Source organism: Herpailurus yagouaroundi, unplaced genomic scaffold, assembly GCF_014898765.1.
Source record: "Herpailurus yagouaroundi ecotype Mexico unplaced genomic scaffold, PumYag 159, whole genome shotgun sequence".
NCBI lineage: Eukaryota > Metazoa > Chordata > Mammalia > Carnivora > Felidae > Herpailurus > Herpailurus yagouaroundi.
Genome location: NW_024412400.1, coordinates 76,660,598 through 76,675,825, shown reverse-complemented (window position 1 = coordinate 76,675,825; position 15,228 = coordinate 76,660,598). Strand labels below are relative to the sequence as shown.

The 15,228-nt window shown below is 51.7% G+C and overlaps 4 long non-coding RNA genes across 4 annotated transcripts in view; 2 read left to right on the top strand and 2 right to left on the bottom strand.

Moving 5' to 3' along the window:
* LOC121034094 (uncharacterized) overlaps positions 1-6,572 on the top strand; it is a 14,681-nt gene extending 8,109 nt beyond the window's left edge. The window contains exon 2 of the long non-coding RNA XR_005792278.1: positions 6,484-6,572. This is a non-coding gene — a long non-coding RNA (uncharacterized LOC121034094). The remainder of the gene's footprint in view (positions 1-6,483) is intronic.
* Positions 1-6,588, bottom strand: part of LOC121034093 (uncharacterized) — a 14,757-nt gene extending 8,169 nt beyond the window's left edge. Inside the window, exon 1 of the long non-coding RNA XR_005792277.1 lies at positions 6,480-6,588. This is a non-coding gene — a long non-coding RNA (uncharacterized LOC121034093). The remainder of the gene's footprint in view (positions 1-6,479) is intronic.
* Positions 6,589-6,955: 367 nt separating this feature from the next.
* On the bottom strand, positions 6,956-9,459 carry LOC121034092 (uncharacterized). The gene is made up of 3 exons (XR_005792276.1): positions 9,162-9,459; positions 8,479-8,856; positions 6,956-6,997 (listed from the first exon to the last, which is right to left on the bottom strand). It is a non-coding gene; the product is annotated as an uncharacterized LOC121034092 (long non-coding RNA).
* Positions 9,460-11,507: 2,048 nt separating this feature from the next.
* LOC121033371 (uncharacterized) lies at positions 11,508-14,322 on the top strand. Its single transcript, XR_005791858.1, has 3 exons — positions 11,508-11,623; positions 12,537-12,703; positions 13,144-14,322. It is a non-coding gene; the product is annotated as an uncharacterized LOC121033371 (long non-coding RNA).
* The last annotated feature ends 906 nt before the right edge of the window (positions 14,323-15,228 follow it).

Genomic DNA, 15,228 nt, shown 5'->3' with positions numbered 1-15,228 from the left:
GAAAGAAAGAAAGAAAGAAAGAAAGAAAGAAAGAAAGAAAGAAAGAAAGAAAAAGGAAGGAAGGAAGGAAGAAAGAAAGGGGGAGGGAGGAAGAAAGAAAAGAAAAGGAAATGCAGGAGAATCTACAAAGGCCCCTCCTCATTTTTTTTCAGTCAGCACCGCCCATGGAGCCTCCATGTCTAAATTGTGGCTCCCTAGAGCAGTGGAGTACCATGTAGCAGTTTTAAATAAGAAGGGGGACCCGTATGTACTTCTGAAAGACGCCCACATGGCTGACTACACGTTTTGTTAAAGGAAATTATGCATCTGGGAGGATGAACATCAACATGTCACCAAGGTTAATTCCGAATGGTGGGATCACATTTGATTTTTGAAACTGCTTTTAAATGTTTGCTAATATGTATTTTCCACTTTTTTTTAACATAAAAAATTTTAATCTAGAGTGTAGAGGGTGTTTAGCTGGATCCTGGGGGAGAAGAGAACAGCCCCGTCTCGGCAGTGGGATGTTCAAAAAGGGGTTCATGGGTTCCCACTGTCATAGCCACTATGAAAGGCAAGGGATGAGGTCCCAAGCTCCTCTCAGGGATGCAGGAACACTGGTCAGCCAGGCTGAGTGCAGAAAGTCATCACTGGGGAGGCAAGTCTGAAGACCGCAGCAGAGGCCTCGGAGTGCTGGGCCCCCTGCAAGATCCACCCAGACAGTGGGACCTGGGAAGACTACGGGCCCTCACAGAGTACAAAGACTCCGCCTGCCCCACATGGCCCATCCCAGACATCCCTCTCTGCCTCTGCATATCCTGTTCCACCTGGAATGCCCTTCTGTATCCCCGTTCTTGGCAAACATCTTGCTAACTCCAAAGACCCCGCTCTAGTATGGCGCACAGCATACCGTGCACACGCCAGTGTCTTCATGCCTCACAACTGCCACTTCTATGTAGTTGCCCTGATTTCAGGTCTGTGTACCATACTAGCCGGCGTGCCCCCCGGGTCGTCCTCACCCCGACTCTCAGGAAGACCCATCTACCCTGTGAACCCGCAGCTGTCAGGGCCCCAGACAAAAATAGAAATTCTAGAGGGAATGAGGGAGTCTGAGAATGAACAAATGGGTCCTTGCACAGGGAAAACCCTCCACGTTAACCAAACACTCCTGGTAAGCGTCCACACCCAAACTCGGGCACCAGCCACCCGATCCAGGTGCTAGTCCCCTCCCCCTGTGGTTACCCCAGTATGTGTCCTGGGGAGCAGGTGCCAACTAGGTATGACACACACACCAAAGCTGCTGGAGAATGGAAGGGCATAGGAGAAAGGTGACCACTGCCTGAGAGAAAGGGAGGAAAAACAGGAACTCAGGCAAGATGCAGAAATTGGCCCTTTCTAAAAGCTTTCCGCACCAAGCTTTGGGAGCCAAGATGAAAAGCACAAATACTGAGTTTAAGAACCAAAGGCACTCTCTAAGGAGAATTGGACATTTCCACATAAGGCAACAAAATTAGGAGAAGAGAATGAAACTCTCCTGATGCATAAACCAGCTAAAGGAGGCCCGGAGATTACTTGCTAGTTATGCAGCAAGCTTCCCAGAGGGCTAAAATGAAAATGGCCGTGCCAAAGAAAGTGGAAATCAGGCCAGGTTACGAAGGAGGGGCACATACAAAAAAAAATAACAAAAGCCTGCGCAGATAAAATCAGAAGAGTCGTTCAGAGAAAGAAATGAGATACAACTTGCACAAGGCGGCAAAAGAATGAGAAAAACATTTTCTAACTATAACAGGCCAACGAAAGGGGATAAGGAGATTGCTGGCTCCTTTTGAGTGGGGAGAGAAAGCCTATAAGCAATGACACTAAAAAAGCAGAGGCTTTTATTTTTTTTCTTAGCCTAAAAAGGTCAGCTGTGATCTGAAAACTGAAAGAGGCACCGCATGGGATCATGAGAAGGCAGGAAGCCAAGAGGGAAAGAACTTGTGTATTCACATCCACAGGCCCTGATGACTTACATGCTTAGGTACTTAAGGAATTGGCCCAAGGTGGAGTCAGCTCACTAGCTCTCGCTCTGAGGGGATTTATGGAGAACTGGTGAGGAGCCTGGAGACCGAGGGAGACCCAGGCAGCCTGTCCTTGCCTCTTTTTAAACGTGGGGGAAAGCAGATGTCTCTGGAAGTGCGTGGCCCATCAGCCGAGCTGCTATAATAGAAAACTACTGGGACACGTCGTCAAAAAATCAATCTGCAAACACTAGGTCATAAGGAATTAGGTAATAACCAGCACTGCTTTCCAAAGAACACATTCTGTCAGAGTAATCCAATTTCCTTCCAGGACAGAGTGATGGGCCTGGTAAATCAGGAACGGCAAGAGACACATCATCGTCCTTAACTTAAAGAACACGGCATTTAATTTCATCTTCTATGAGAAACCTCAAAAGAAAACCTGGGGAAATGGGGTCAACAGTTGGGCTTTCTGGGTTTGGACAAATGACAAGAGGTTGAAGGGTTAACCCAAATAGCAGTTCTTTATATTCTATGTAGCGTAGACGGATTAGAATGGGCAGAGGTAGGGGTGGGCGGTAGCAGGCGTTGGAAGTACTAGGGGAGGTGAGGGGTGGCGATCAGGGGCGGTGATCATGGTGGAGTTGGTCCCGGTGTTCCCGGAAGTGGTGACGTGACGGTGGAGGAGTTGAAGGTGATGATGCTGGTGGAGGTGGAAATATGGTCATGGTAGGGGTGGTCGTGGTAATGGATGTAGTGATTGGCCATGGAGATGGAGGTCATGGTTGAAACAGAGATGGAAATGCTAATAGCAGTGGGGGTGGAGGTGGTTGTTATAATGGAGATATTGATAGTGGAGGGGATAGAGGTGACGGTGGTTGTGGTGTTGACAGAGGTGACAGTGGTGGTGGTCATGGAAATAGCAAACAAACCTAGACCAGACGTAGTAAATCTGAGTTTCACAGCCATGCTGTTTTTAGCCTTTAATTGACACCCACAATAGGCTGTTCTTTCCACATCTTTGCTGAAAGAAGCTGGCACAAGACCCTAGGCCATTCTGGGTTCAGCCCCACTCTGACCACCTCACTATTACCCCATTAGTCCTGGGGCAACGAGCCCCCTCTGCCCAGATAGGATGGGTGACCACAGACCCTAAGAGGCCGGTGTGAGGGGAGGATTTCCTCCAGCCCAAAGAGGTGGGCACAGCCTGAGATTCCCTGCCCCCTCCCCCTGCAAGGAGAGGAAAGACTTCTAAGGCCAAGTGGAGGCAGGCTGCCCGTGCCCAAGAGTCCCCCCTGCCCAGGAAACTGTGCAAGCTAGGGTCTGGGCGGGACTTTTGCGGGTTCTGACTTTCACACCTTTTTTGAATCTGAGTTCGATTACTGTAGGCCAACGACTAGGGGTTGGGAACAGTGGGCTAAAGACCTCCCTCCACTTTGGTTTCTGCCAGGATGTGGCTGTTCTGTTGACTGGAAATAAAATTTAAAAAACCTCAGGTCTGTGGGGCAGTGTGCCTCTGGAGTCCCGGGGGCTGCAAGAGAGGTGGGTTGCTGGAGTCGGCATAGGCTTCGTGGCGTGTATGGTGCGAGAGGGGGTTGCCAGCAGGGGCTGGACTCCCTGAAAACATTCTCGAGGCTGCAAACTTGGCTCCAGATTGAAAAAAAAAAAAATCTTGCCTACCTCCTTGCTGTCTGTAGGACCCTAACTGGCTGTGTGACCTTGGGAAGGCCCTTGAGCCAATTTGGGATTCATGATGTTCTCTTATATATAAGAGAACTAGCAAGTTGGATGAGATAATCCTTATATTTTCAACTATAGGTCTAGTACCTTAAATCTACTTCACACCTCATCTCTGTCCCCAAGCCCACACTGCCCAACCCTCTCAAGGCCCAGCTCAAAGCCACTGCCACTTTTCTTTTTTTAAAGTAAGCTCTCAAGGTGGGGCTTGAACTCATGACCCCAAGATCAAGAGGCACAGACTCTACTGACCGAACTAGCCAGGTGCCCCTCCAAGTCACTTCTGTCACAAAGCCCACCTGTACCCAGCAGGCACAAGTGACCAACCTCTTCCTCTGTTACACCCTGTAGGTTTTTCCTACCCTCTGTCTTGAACTGTCAGACAGGAGGGTGCCAGGCTCAGTGCCTTCACCAGCTTGTCTGGACCTCATAGGCTTAAACCTCCTTCATCTCCTGTCCCTCTCAGCACCAGCACGCGTCTGGCACACAGGATACTGCAAGCATAAAGGGCAAGTGAATTTTCCACCTGAAGAAACTGAGACCCCAAGTGACCACATGACTGAGACTAGAACCCAGATCTGTCCCCAGCACATTGGCAGACATGACGCCATAGTAAAGAGCTAACGCCACAGTGGTCCTTGCACGGAGTCTCCCAAACTTGCGAATGAACAGACCCCTTAAAAGGGAAGGTAATTCTCACAGATCCCATCTGCAAGCTCCCAGCAGCTCCCAGCAGCTCCCAGCAGCTCCCAGGCCCATGTTGGTGCACACCAACTGAAGGAACTGAAATCCTAGTCCATGAAAATGTTTAACTTCAGAGCCCTGTCCTTATAATTGCTAAAATATTTTAATACCAGTGGAATCCAAATTTTAAAAGTATTCAGAGAACTTATTCTGAGGATAGATACCCTAGTTTGTGACACACTGTCCTAGCTAACAAACTAATTCCCAGAAAGGTGTGAATGACATATACCCTCTTCACTGTTGCTAGGTCCCAGGGTACTTTGCATTTTACATGTACCTTTGGATCATGTGGCCCAGTAAGGTGAAAAGGCAGTCTTTGGGTCACCCAGAATGGTAGGAGGCTCTCGGAACCCTTTAAAAGCTCTGTCTAGGACAGCAGTTTATGCTAATATGCAGGTTGGTCATGTATATGCAGTGGGGGTGTAGAAGGGGAAAGGGGAAGGGGAGAGTTTCCAGGTTCTGGTTATAGGAAAAGTATGGCATGCTCAGATTCCCCTTCCAAACTGCCACTCCGTGTCCCAGTCAGCCCTGCTGATGAGGGAGTGCCTTTCCCAGCACTGCATGTGGGTCCCTGCCCACACGTACCCCACAACCACACACACACACACACACACACACACACACACACACACACACACACACATATTCTCCCTCCAAGCTGCACTCACATGTGCTCTCACCTCTACAGACATGAGGCAAAGCCTCTAATCCCCAGAGAGGACCAGGAGTCTGTCTAGGAGATGTGCTTTGTTCTGAGACTTGCCATGTAACCTTGGGCAAGTACCCTCTCTGACCCTCCATTTCTCCATCTATGATGAGAGATTCAGATTGGATGGTTTCAGAGATCCTTCCAGCCCTGGCTGTTCTGTGGTCGTGTGATTTCTCCTCTCCTTACATTGTGAAAGGCCTTGGGGTGATGTGGAAGGGGCAGGAGCTTTTGATTCATATGGATCTGTGTGTAAATTCTAGCTCAAATTCTTTTTAGCTGCGTGATCTTAACCAATGTATTCAGCTTCTCTGAACTTCACCTTCTCATCTTTAAATTAAGGGTAACACTATTACATAGGCTACTTGTAAGCATCAGAGACAAAAACAGTATGCCTGGTCTGCTCTCAATTAATGGTGGTTATTATTATATTAGCTAATGAAAGCCATAAAAAATCATATGTGGTGGTTGGAAGCATGGACTCGGAAGCCCTGTGGCCTGAGTTCCAATCCCACCTAGCCACTTTAAAAAAAAAAATTTTTTTTTAATGTTTATTTTTGACAGAGAGAGAGACAGAGTATGAATAGGGGAGGGGCTGAAAGAGAGGGAGACGCAGAATCCGAAGGAGGCTCCAAGCTCTGAGCTGTCAGCACAGAGCCCGACGCGGGGCTCAAACTCACAGGCCGTGAGATCATGACCTGAGCTAAAGTTGGAAGTTTAACTGGCTGAGCCACCCAAGTGCCCCCCACGTAGCCTCTTTTAGGCTGTGTGACCTTGGATAAGCAACTAAACTCTATGTTTCCATGTCCTCATCTGTACAGTGGGGATCATAATTATACCTATCTCACAGCATTGTTGCAAGTATAAAATTATTTGATAAACTGAAACAGAGCAACGTCTTATACAATAAGCACTCAAAAAAAAAAAATTATCAGCTATGGTATTATGAACAGGCTGGGGACAGAAGTCCATATGGATCTGGGGAGGGTACCGCCAGCACTTTATATCTACTCCCCGCCCCCACCTTTGTTGAGTCTGGAGTCCCATTCTTTTCCCATCATTCACCTCCCCAGCCTGAGGCTCTCCCAGCTTCATTTCGCACCCACAACCCAGTAACCCTCATCTTCCCTGTGCCCTCCCTGGAACCTGCCCTCCTCTGCCCCACGTGGCCTGTTAGCCTTCACCAGTGGGTATCTATCTGGCTGCTGGCCATGAGACCCTAGATACCCAGCCCTCGCCCAGAGCTCTGGGGTCCTGATCGACCCGGAGCATAGGAATGTGCACAGAGAAAGCAATTCTGCTGCTTCCCTTACCTAGATCCTGAGAGCATTCATTCACTGGCATTAAGTTCTTCCTCAGGGCTGCCCTAAATTTGCTACTCATTCTTGAGCTCTTCCTCAGGTCTTCACAAACGATGCTTTCTTCTGCTAATGGGCCTGTGGCTGAGCTGTACAGAGTCAGGAAAATAGAAATGAAAGCAAAAGTGAAAAACTCTTTTTGTCCCACTAGATTGGCAAATCTGTATATATTCTATGATACCCAGTGGCAGGAATGTGAAAGAATGAGCACCCTCATATTTTGATGGAGGGAGTATGAATTGATATAGCGTCTTTGGAGGGAAGTTTAGCACTAACTGTAAGAATTTAAAACAAGCATATTCTTGGGGCACCTGGGTGGCTCAGTCAGTTATGCGTCCGACTTCGGCTCAGGTCATGATCTTGCAGTTTGTGAGTTTGAGCCCCGTGTCGGGCTGTGTGCTGACAGCTCAGAGCCTGGAGCCTCCTTCGGATTCTGTGACTCCGTCTCTCTCTGCCCCTCCCCCACTTGTGCTCTATCAAAAATATATAAAATGTAAAAAAAAATAAAATTAAAATGAGCATATTCTTGACCCAATGATGCCACTCCTAGGAACTTATCCTATAGAGCTGGCCAAATGCAGGATTAAAGGAGAACAGCATTACAATGTGTGGATCCAGGAAGAGAACATAATTGGGGCTAGTTTTGCAATCTACTAATGGTACTTATGTCGATAACTGTTCCCAAATCACCGGTCTCTGAATAATAAAGCTATAGAAATACTTTTGTTTGCACAAAGATATTCTTATGAGGATAGATGTGCACTATAGAACTGTTGTGACTGCAAAACTTTGGAGTCAATATAAATGTCCAGAGGGAGGGGACTAGATAAGTAATAAGTGGAATATCTATATAAAGGAATACTATACAACTTTTAAAAATTATATAGACATATATATGTGTGTATATATATATATATATATATGCATGGAAATATTAGGAGAAAAAATAACACGTTGCAGGACAACATATATGGTTTGATCTCATTTAGGGAAAGAAAAAAAAAAAAATCCCCACCCTTTCCCCCTCCTCTCAGCTGGGTGGAGGCTTCCTGCTAAGTTCAGGCTGGCTCAGGACAGGCTGCCCTGGGTCAAAAGCCCAGCCTCTTCCTTCGAGCCAAATGGGTCAGTGCCCCAGGATGGCCACACCTGGGGAAGGAAACACTGCTGAGGCCCCAGGGTCAGGTCTCTTGCCCCATGGAGCACAATGGAAGCAGCCTCCATGCTAAAGCAGACAGACCTGGGTTCAAATCATGTTCATCAATTACCAGCTGAGTGACCTTAGGCAAGTTTCCTCACCACTCTGAGCCTACATCTCCCCATTTATAAACTGGAATGCTAACACCTGCTGCACTCTGTAATGGGAATTAAATGAGGCAATGTATAGCCGGGTGCAAGACCACCTGAGTAAATGCTGGCCCTCTCCCATCCCCACAAAAGCTTCTTTTACACTGCTTTCAAATTCCTGCAACCCAGCCTCAGCTGTGACCCTGCTCATCAGCACTTCCATCACCCCCACCCTACTCCTGATCCGGTCTCCATGATGGACTCTTCCCAGGTCCACTTAACTCCTCACTCAGTGACAACACTGAGGCCTCCTCCAACAATGAGTTGAATAAGACCAATGAAGACTTCCCTCAGGGTTGAAACATCCTCTCCTACCCTCCCCCAAATGTGTCTCCTGTTCTTCTGACATGTGCCCTAGCTCTCAACCCTCACCGGCATTCAGGACATGACCCCATCAGTCATCTCCCCTTTCACACGGCCATCCCTCCCTGCCACCCCAACCTTATGATTAAGCTCAGGTGGGTGCCACCATAAAACACCCATTTCTCTACCCTGCTCCCCACCCCATCTCCCTGTCTTCTTTAACCACAGTGTCACCTCCTTCTGCCCTCCTGCCATCTATTCGGGGACTTTTGTTCAGCCTCCCTCCCCTGGCCCGCCTCATTTTCACCTCTGGGCAACGGTGGAGACAGCCATAGACCCCTGGAAATGTGCTCCTGGCTTTTGCGACTCCGACGCTCTGCACTGGCCAGGATTCTTCTTTCTGCCACACACCTCACCCCTCCTGCAACCCATCTCCCCTCTATCCTCCGGGAGCAACCTGACCGCCAGATTTCCTCTCTTCGCTGAATGATTGAGCTAGGGGGAAAAAAACGTGACCCGAGTTGCCGGTTTTTCAGAGAAAACTGAAGTCCCCAAGTAACTTCCCCAAAGCCACACAGCGGGTGAGCAGTAGAGCCGGGTAGTCTTTAATCGTGGAATCAAGCGCTTCCGGAAGTTTCTGGCTCTCCGGAACTTCTTCCCCTCAATTCTACACACTTTCTCGGCCCTAGAAAAGTTCAGCCAGGTGCATATTAGCATAAAAACGTCCCTAATTAGTCTCCATTTCCGCCCGGGTGGGTCAACCCAGCCGCCAGGATCCCAGCCTCTGGCCCGGCACCCCTTCCCAACCTCCCCGGTGCCCAGGAATCTCCGAGCACCTGCCCGGAGAGTGGGCGGGCGGCGAGCGCTGAGGCCCGGCCCGGGCAGCACACTGGGCTGGCCTGGCCCGGGACGCCCACCTCCAGCCCCTCGCCCCCCGCTGCCAGGAGCACGCGGCGCGCACCGCCTGAGCGTGGGAGGGGTTGGATTGACCTTGGCAAGAAGCAGCGAAGCCCTCAAAGGCTCCGGCCCCTCGCGGCCGCTCCGGCGCCGGCGCCGGGGCTCCAGTTTCTGCTGCCACCATCTCTGTTTCTCGTCCAGCCAGGGCCCGGGGGAGGGGTGCTGGGAGGAGCCCGGCCCGACCCCCGGCAGCAGCGCTCGGCTGCCGGAGACGAGATCTGATGAGAATGTCTTCCTGCAAATTAAGCCTTCTCGGGACTCTCCATCCGGTGCCGGCAGCAAGCCCGGCGCGCGGGGAGCCAGGCTTGGGGGGCGGCGGAGGGGCCGGCGCGGGCGCAGCAGCGGCCAGGGCTCAGCACCCCACCCTCTGTCCCCGCCCCCTCCCGCCTGCACTCGGGGTCCGAGCGTGGAGCCCACCTACCACAGCTCCCTGAAAGAGGGCAGCTGTGCCTCTCTCCTCTGCCCCGCTCGGGCCACCGAAGGTGTTCAAGCACCCTGTCTCCTACCCTTTACCCGAGGAGAGAAACCCTCCTGGGTTCCGGTCCTGGCTCCAACCCCAAGCTAGCCGTGGTACTCGGACAGTTGCTTCTCCCTTTCCCCAGGCGTAAATCAGGGGCAAGAGCACCCTTTACCTTCCGCTCTGGTGAGGATTCATGATCCCGCATGCGAAGGACCCGCCACAGTGCCCAGTACAGAGTGAGCCTAGGGTGCTACCGGCTTCGAGCCCTGGAGCTCTGGAGGACTTCATTGTTTGCACGTTAGCCATCTGCGTTTTTCTGTGCAAGGGAAGCTAAGTAGAAGAGTCTGCAAGGAGTGTGAGAATTTCAGGTGTATTTGGAAAAATAAGAGGTAGAATTTTGGAACACATTGCCATCCTAGAAAAATACTAGACTCCGAGATTTTCTCCAGGAAAACAAAAAGCGATAATGAAAGATCTTCACCTTTCTTTGGCTGTGAACCTATGGACGATAAATCTCATTGTTGTTTAATAACTTACTTGTATCCCCCATTTTACAGAGAGGGAACTGATTCCTCAAGATTACACAAGTGTTTAAACAACGGAGTTCCCAGTTGAACACAGCTCCTCTCATTCCAAGTCCTGTGCTCTTTGCTATTCCATGTCTTTGGACAGGACTATTTTGTACTATTTATAGTTTCCGTACTTATCACTTTTTTCCTTAGTATTGGCGAATTAAAAAAAAAAAAAAGACTCCAACCTGTTTTAACTGTGCTAAAAGGAAGACAAAAAGCAAAGTGGGTGTCTATACTTGCATCTGGGTTCAAAATACGTGACGGGGTGTTGGGGTGGGGTCCGGTGAGCAGAGTGGCAGGGCATCTAGAGAAGCCGCTGGGGATCCCCTCTGGCTCTACGAAGAGTTGGTGCCTCAAACCCGGCTCTCCCACTCTTCCCACACTGGGGATCCAGGTCAGTCGCAAGTGCCCAGCCCCAGGCCAGCACAGCCCTGCAGTGGGAAGGATGCTTGGCCCAGAGGTGGCTCAGCACTCCCCTGCTCCCCCTTGGGGATATCTGCCCGGCAGCCAGGGCGGGATGCACCTCTGGGAGGACAGACAGAGAGGCATTCAGGGGTTTAGACGGGGAGAGACAAAGGTGGGGAGGAAGCAATGGAATGAGAGGGAGAGACAGGAACCCAGAGGAGGAACAAGGAAGCTATTCAGAGTTAAGAGAGGGGAGGCCGCCGGGGAGAGAAAAGATGGAGAAAGAGGGGAGAAAAGAGAGACAGACAAGCAAAGGGGTGGTGGGCAGAGGGGGAGAGTGAAGGAGTAACGAAGATGGGCAGAAAGGAGACAAAAGAGAGGAGAGAAAAGGAGAAGCAGAGGAGACAGGGAGAGGCGACAAAAAGAGGAGAGGAGAAAGGAAGGAGGCAGGAGGGGAGGGAAGGAGAGGGAGAGGAGACGCTGGCGGGCGGGGGACGGTGAGGGCGCGGGAAGCGCTGGGAGAAGGAGAAGGAGACAGTGAGCTGGACGCGTAGGGCTGCGGGGCCGGTGGGTGGGACCGAGTGCTAAGCCTTTTCTTTCTCTTTTTGGGGTGGGCGGCGGATCTCCGCCGAGATAACCCAGCCAAGCCCCCTGCCCCGCGCCCCAGCGAGGGGCCGCAGCTGTATAAATACCGGGGGTGGGGGAGCGAGGCTGCTGCCCAGGGGTCAGCGACACCGGAGAAGGCTTTGCTGTCATTAGCTAATTGAGCCCCAGATGTTAAGAAAAGGTTACGTCCTCCTCCGGAGAGTTTTTCTTTTTAAACACTTTACACAGACTCCCCGGCCAAAATGGCCGGGAGGGCCGGCCACCCCTACCCCGGCCTCCCCTGGCCCCGCCCCCCAGGGCCCCCGGCCCCCACCCCGACCCCCCCATCCGGCTCCCCGAAGCCGCCAGCCGCGGCTGCTGCCCCTGTAATCCAAGTGGCCTGCCCGGAGGCGCGGCGGGGACCACCGGCGGTGGAGCCAGCCCCCAGCCCGGGCCGCGCCGCCGACTGGGAGGTCAGCCCGGAGGGAGGGCGGCTGGGAGCGGGGGACCCCGGGGAGCGGGGCTCTCAGGCTCTTAATCCCCCTGAAGGTTGCAGATCAAAGACGCTGGTACCGAGGCAAAGGCGGTGCGGGTGGGGGCGGGGGCTGGCTCGGGCCGCAGCCTTCCCCCTGCTCTGCGGGCTGGGGCTCCCTGGCCCAGGACCCCAGGCTGCCAGCTCAGCGGAGGGGGGAGGCTCCGGCTGCCGGTTGAGGACCGCAGGCCTGAGGGAAAGTTGCCCAAGCGCCCCCACAAGGCCTTCATGGAACTTGCCCCTCCCCTGGGGCTGAGGAAGGGTGTTTGTCCAGACCACTCCCAGGGAACAAAACTGTAGAATGCCAGGCACTTGATACATATTATTTCATTTACCCTTCACAAAAACCCAATGGGGTTTTTTAATTGTTGTTATTATTATTAGTTCATAAATGAGGAAACGGGCTTCTAAAAGGTTCAAGACGCTTGCCCAAGGACACACATGGCTAAAAGTGGCAGAACTAGAACCCCACAGGGCTCAAGGCCTTGCCTTGCTTTTTCCCCTCACTACTCTCCTCCAAACCCCCTACCCGTCCCTCTCCGCTCCCATCCTCTTCCTCTAGCCTCCCAGGCTTCTTCAGCCCCCGAGAAGGGATCCACCCACCTGTGGCCCTGGCAAGCAGGGTGGGGTGGGGGAGCAGCATAGTGCCAAGGGCGTGGCCAGTGTGGCAACAGCTACAGGCTAAATGTGCGGGATGGGGCTGGGCAAGCATGTGCCTGGGTTGAATCTGAGCTGAAGGAATGTTCATGTTGCCCCTGTCCCAGAGGTGGGGCTCCCTGCTCAGAATAGAACCAAGCAAGTCAGAGCTGGAAGGGGCCTTCAAGATGATCTGATCCAACCCTCTTGTTTGATAGATGAAGCTGAGCCCCAGAATAGTGATGCGTCCTCGTCAAGGTCACACAGCGAGTTGGCGGCAGAACGGGAATGAGAGCGCAGGCCTTCACTGAGTGCCTGCTTGGTGCCCCACACCCGACTAGCTCTGCACACATGATCTTGTTTAACCCCGCAACAACACTGCAAGGTGGAGATTATCATGTCTGTTCTCGAGATGAGGAAACTGAGGCTCGTGTCCTAGGTCTCCCGGTGAGAAAGTGGTAGAACTAGCTTTGAACTCAGAACTTCCTCACGATTTCCCTTCCCATGCCCCCCCCCCAGACTATCAAGGTTAAGAGTGGAGACTGAGGGATGGGGCGAGACACGTGCTCAACAGCTCTAGAGACACAATAGGAAGGGAACATGGGCTGGGAAACGTCTCATCCTCAGCTTTAGTCTAGACCAGCTCTCCATGACCTTCATAAAGTGGCCCAAATATTGAGGTCCTCCCCAAATTCCATTCTGAGAGGGTAAGTCTGGGGGCGGGGAGGTGGAAACAAGGTGGTTAGTGGCCCTTCACAGTTGTGAGGGTCTGGAGATTCAAGAGAGGTCTTAATCCACAGGCTTCTTTCTGATTTCCTACCTAAGGTTCAGCTGAGAAGATGAACAGGCCCTAAGGCTTAGCTGCCCCACCCCAGAGCCACACCTGGCTTCCGGGGGCAGCGCTACCCCAGCTCCACAGTCAGACTCCAAAAGCTTCATCCTCATACCTCTTCCCCTTCCTAGCCTCCTTCTATGATCCTGACTTACCATTTCTTAGCTTTCTACTGGCTCCATTTCACTCATTTATCCATAAATGCATTCAACAAAAATTTATCAAGTACCTACTATGTGTCACCATTGTGCCGGCCCTGGGGATACACCAGAAAGCAGACTGCTCTTTAGAAGCTTGCAGTCCAGCAGGAAGACAGAATTAACTACACAGATGTGTAAATAAATTTGTAATTACAAATCGGTGTTGTAAAGGAAAGTACTGGGTGCTTTAAGAAGTTATAACAATAACATGCCTGAATGTACGGATGAGATGATTATCAAGACAATAATTACCCAAACAGGGGGGCTGAGGCAACTCCTCATTTGTAATCATGCCCACAATTCTACAGTGGGTCTCCAGTCCTCCCGAAATGGTGACCACCCAGTCTGTCCCAGAGGGTCCAGCTGATGATGTGGGTGGGAGTGGGATGATTAGATGATGGCCCCAGTGTCAACAGTCCCCTCTGCTAGCCAGCTCAGGATTGGGGAGGGCCCAGTCCAGAGCTGGTGAGGAAGCTGGGAGAGAGGCAGGTGAGGGCCAAGGCTTGAGTCTGGGAGCACTGGGAGAGGAGGGGGCAGTGTGCCTACTGATGAGTGTGTGAGCCTCCAGCATCATTCCAGGGAAAAATTCCTCCTGCTCTGCCTTTTGACTGGGTCCTCCCGTACACACACTTAAACAGATGCACTCTCCCTGACTCTTTAGGGAAGGGCTGGACCAGCCCACAAAAAGCATAGTAGAGCTGGACAGGTCCTGCCTTGATATCAGACAGCGTTGGGCTCAAATCCCACTTCAGCCAGTTTCTGACTGTGTGACCTCAGGCAAGGCTCTTGGTATCCCTCAGCCTTCGTCCCCTTTGAGGTAACATGAGCCTCTGCCACGGAGGGCTGTGAGGATTTGATAAACTCATGTGCGGAAAGCACTGAATACAGTACCCAGCCCATGGTTCACCATTAATGAGGGACGGCTGTCACTCTGATTATATAACCCGATAATTAATATATAATGGTAATAAAAGAAACCTCACTCATGCCCTCTGGGCTCCCACCTGGTTTCTGAGCCTCTCTGGGAGGTCACTCTCAGTTGGCCTCCCGTGAGAAGGAGTTTTACAAGTCTGTGAAAATTGTCCCAGCAACCCAAGAACCTCTTGAGGTCCAGGCAAGGCACACAGTAGGTATTCAGCATTGACTGGGGTAGGTGGGGAGAGGTGGAGAAGGAAAAGCCTGGGAAACCCCCATGTGTGCCGCCGGGGGTGGGCACAGCACCTCTCTGAGCACAAGGCCGGCCATCCCACCACAGTGGGGAGCTCGACATGCTATGCTGTCCTGGCTCTACACTCTTCAGAGGCTGCAGGGACAAGCTGGAGAGGTCTGACTTAGTTGAGCCTTCCCAGCCAGACAGGGAAAGTCATAGCCACAGCCAGCACGCTGGCTCAGCCTCTGCAGGGCACAGAGTGCACCTGGAACCCATTAGGCCTGGCCAGGCCCTTGTTCCCTCTTGGCATAAATAGAGTGAAGAATTTGTTTTGACTACTTCAAATTGTGCAGATTTTAGGGCCTGAGAATTGGAAGTCCCCAATGCCCTGATGGACAAACAGACCAAGAGACAGAGGGCTGAGGCAGCAGGAAGAGAGTCCAGTCCCGTTCCTGTTCCTTGTTACCATCTCTGCTTAGCTGGGCCTCTGATAATGGTAATCACAGCCATGCTCCATGGAGTGCGAGCTGCTTCCCCAAGTGTCCTATCTTCTCAGCAACCATGCAAGATAGAAATTAGAATCCCTGACTTCTAGGTGAGGAGGGCTATTGACTTGCCCCAGGTCACTGAACTAGTAAGTGGCCGCTCTAGATTCTACACCAGGTTTGTCTGACGTCAAGGCCAGTGGAAATCTTTCCAGGGACCACCACGAAGACTACAGTGGGGGA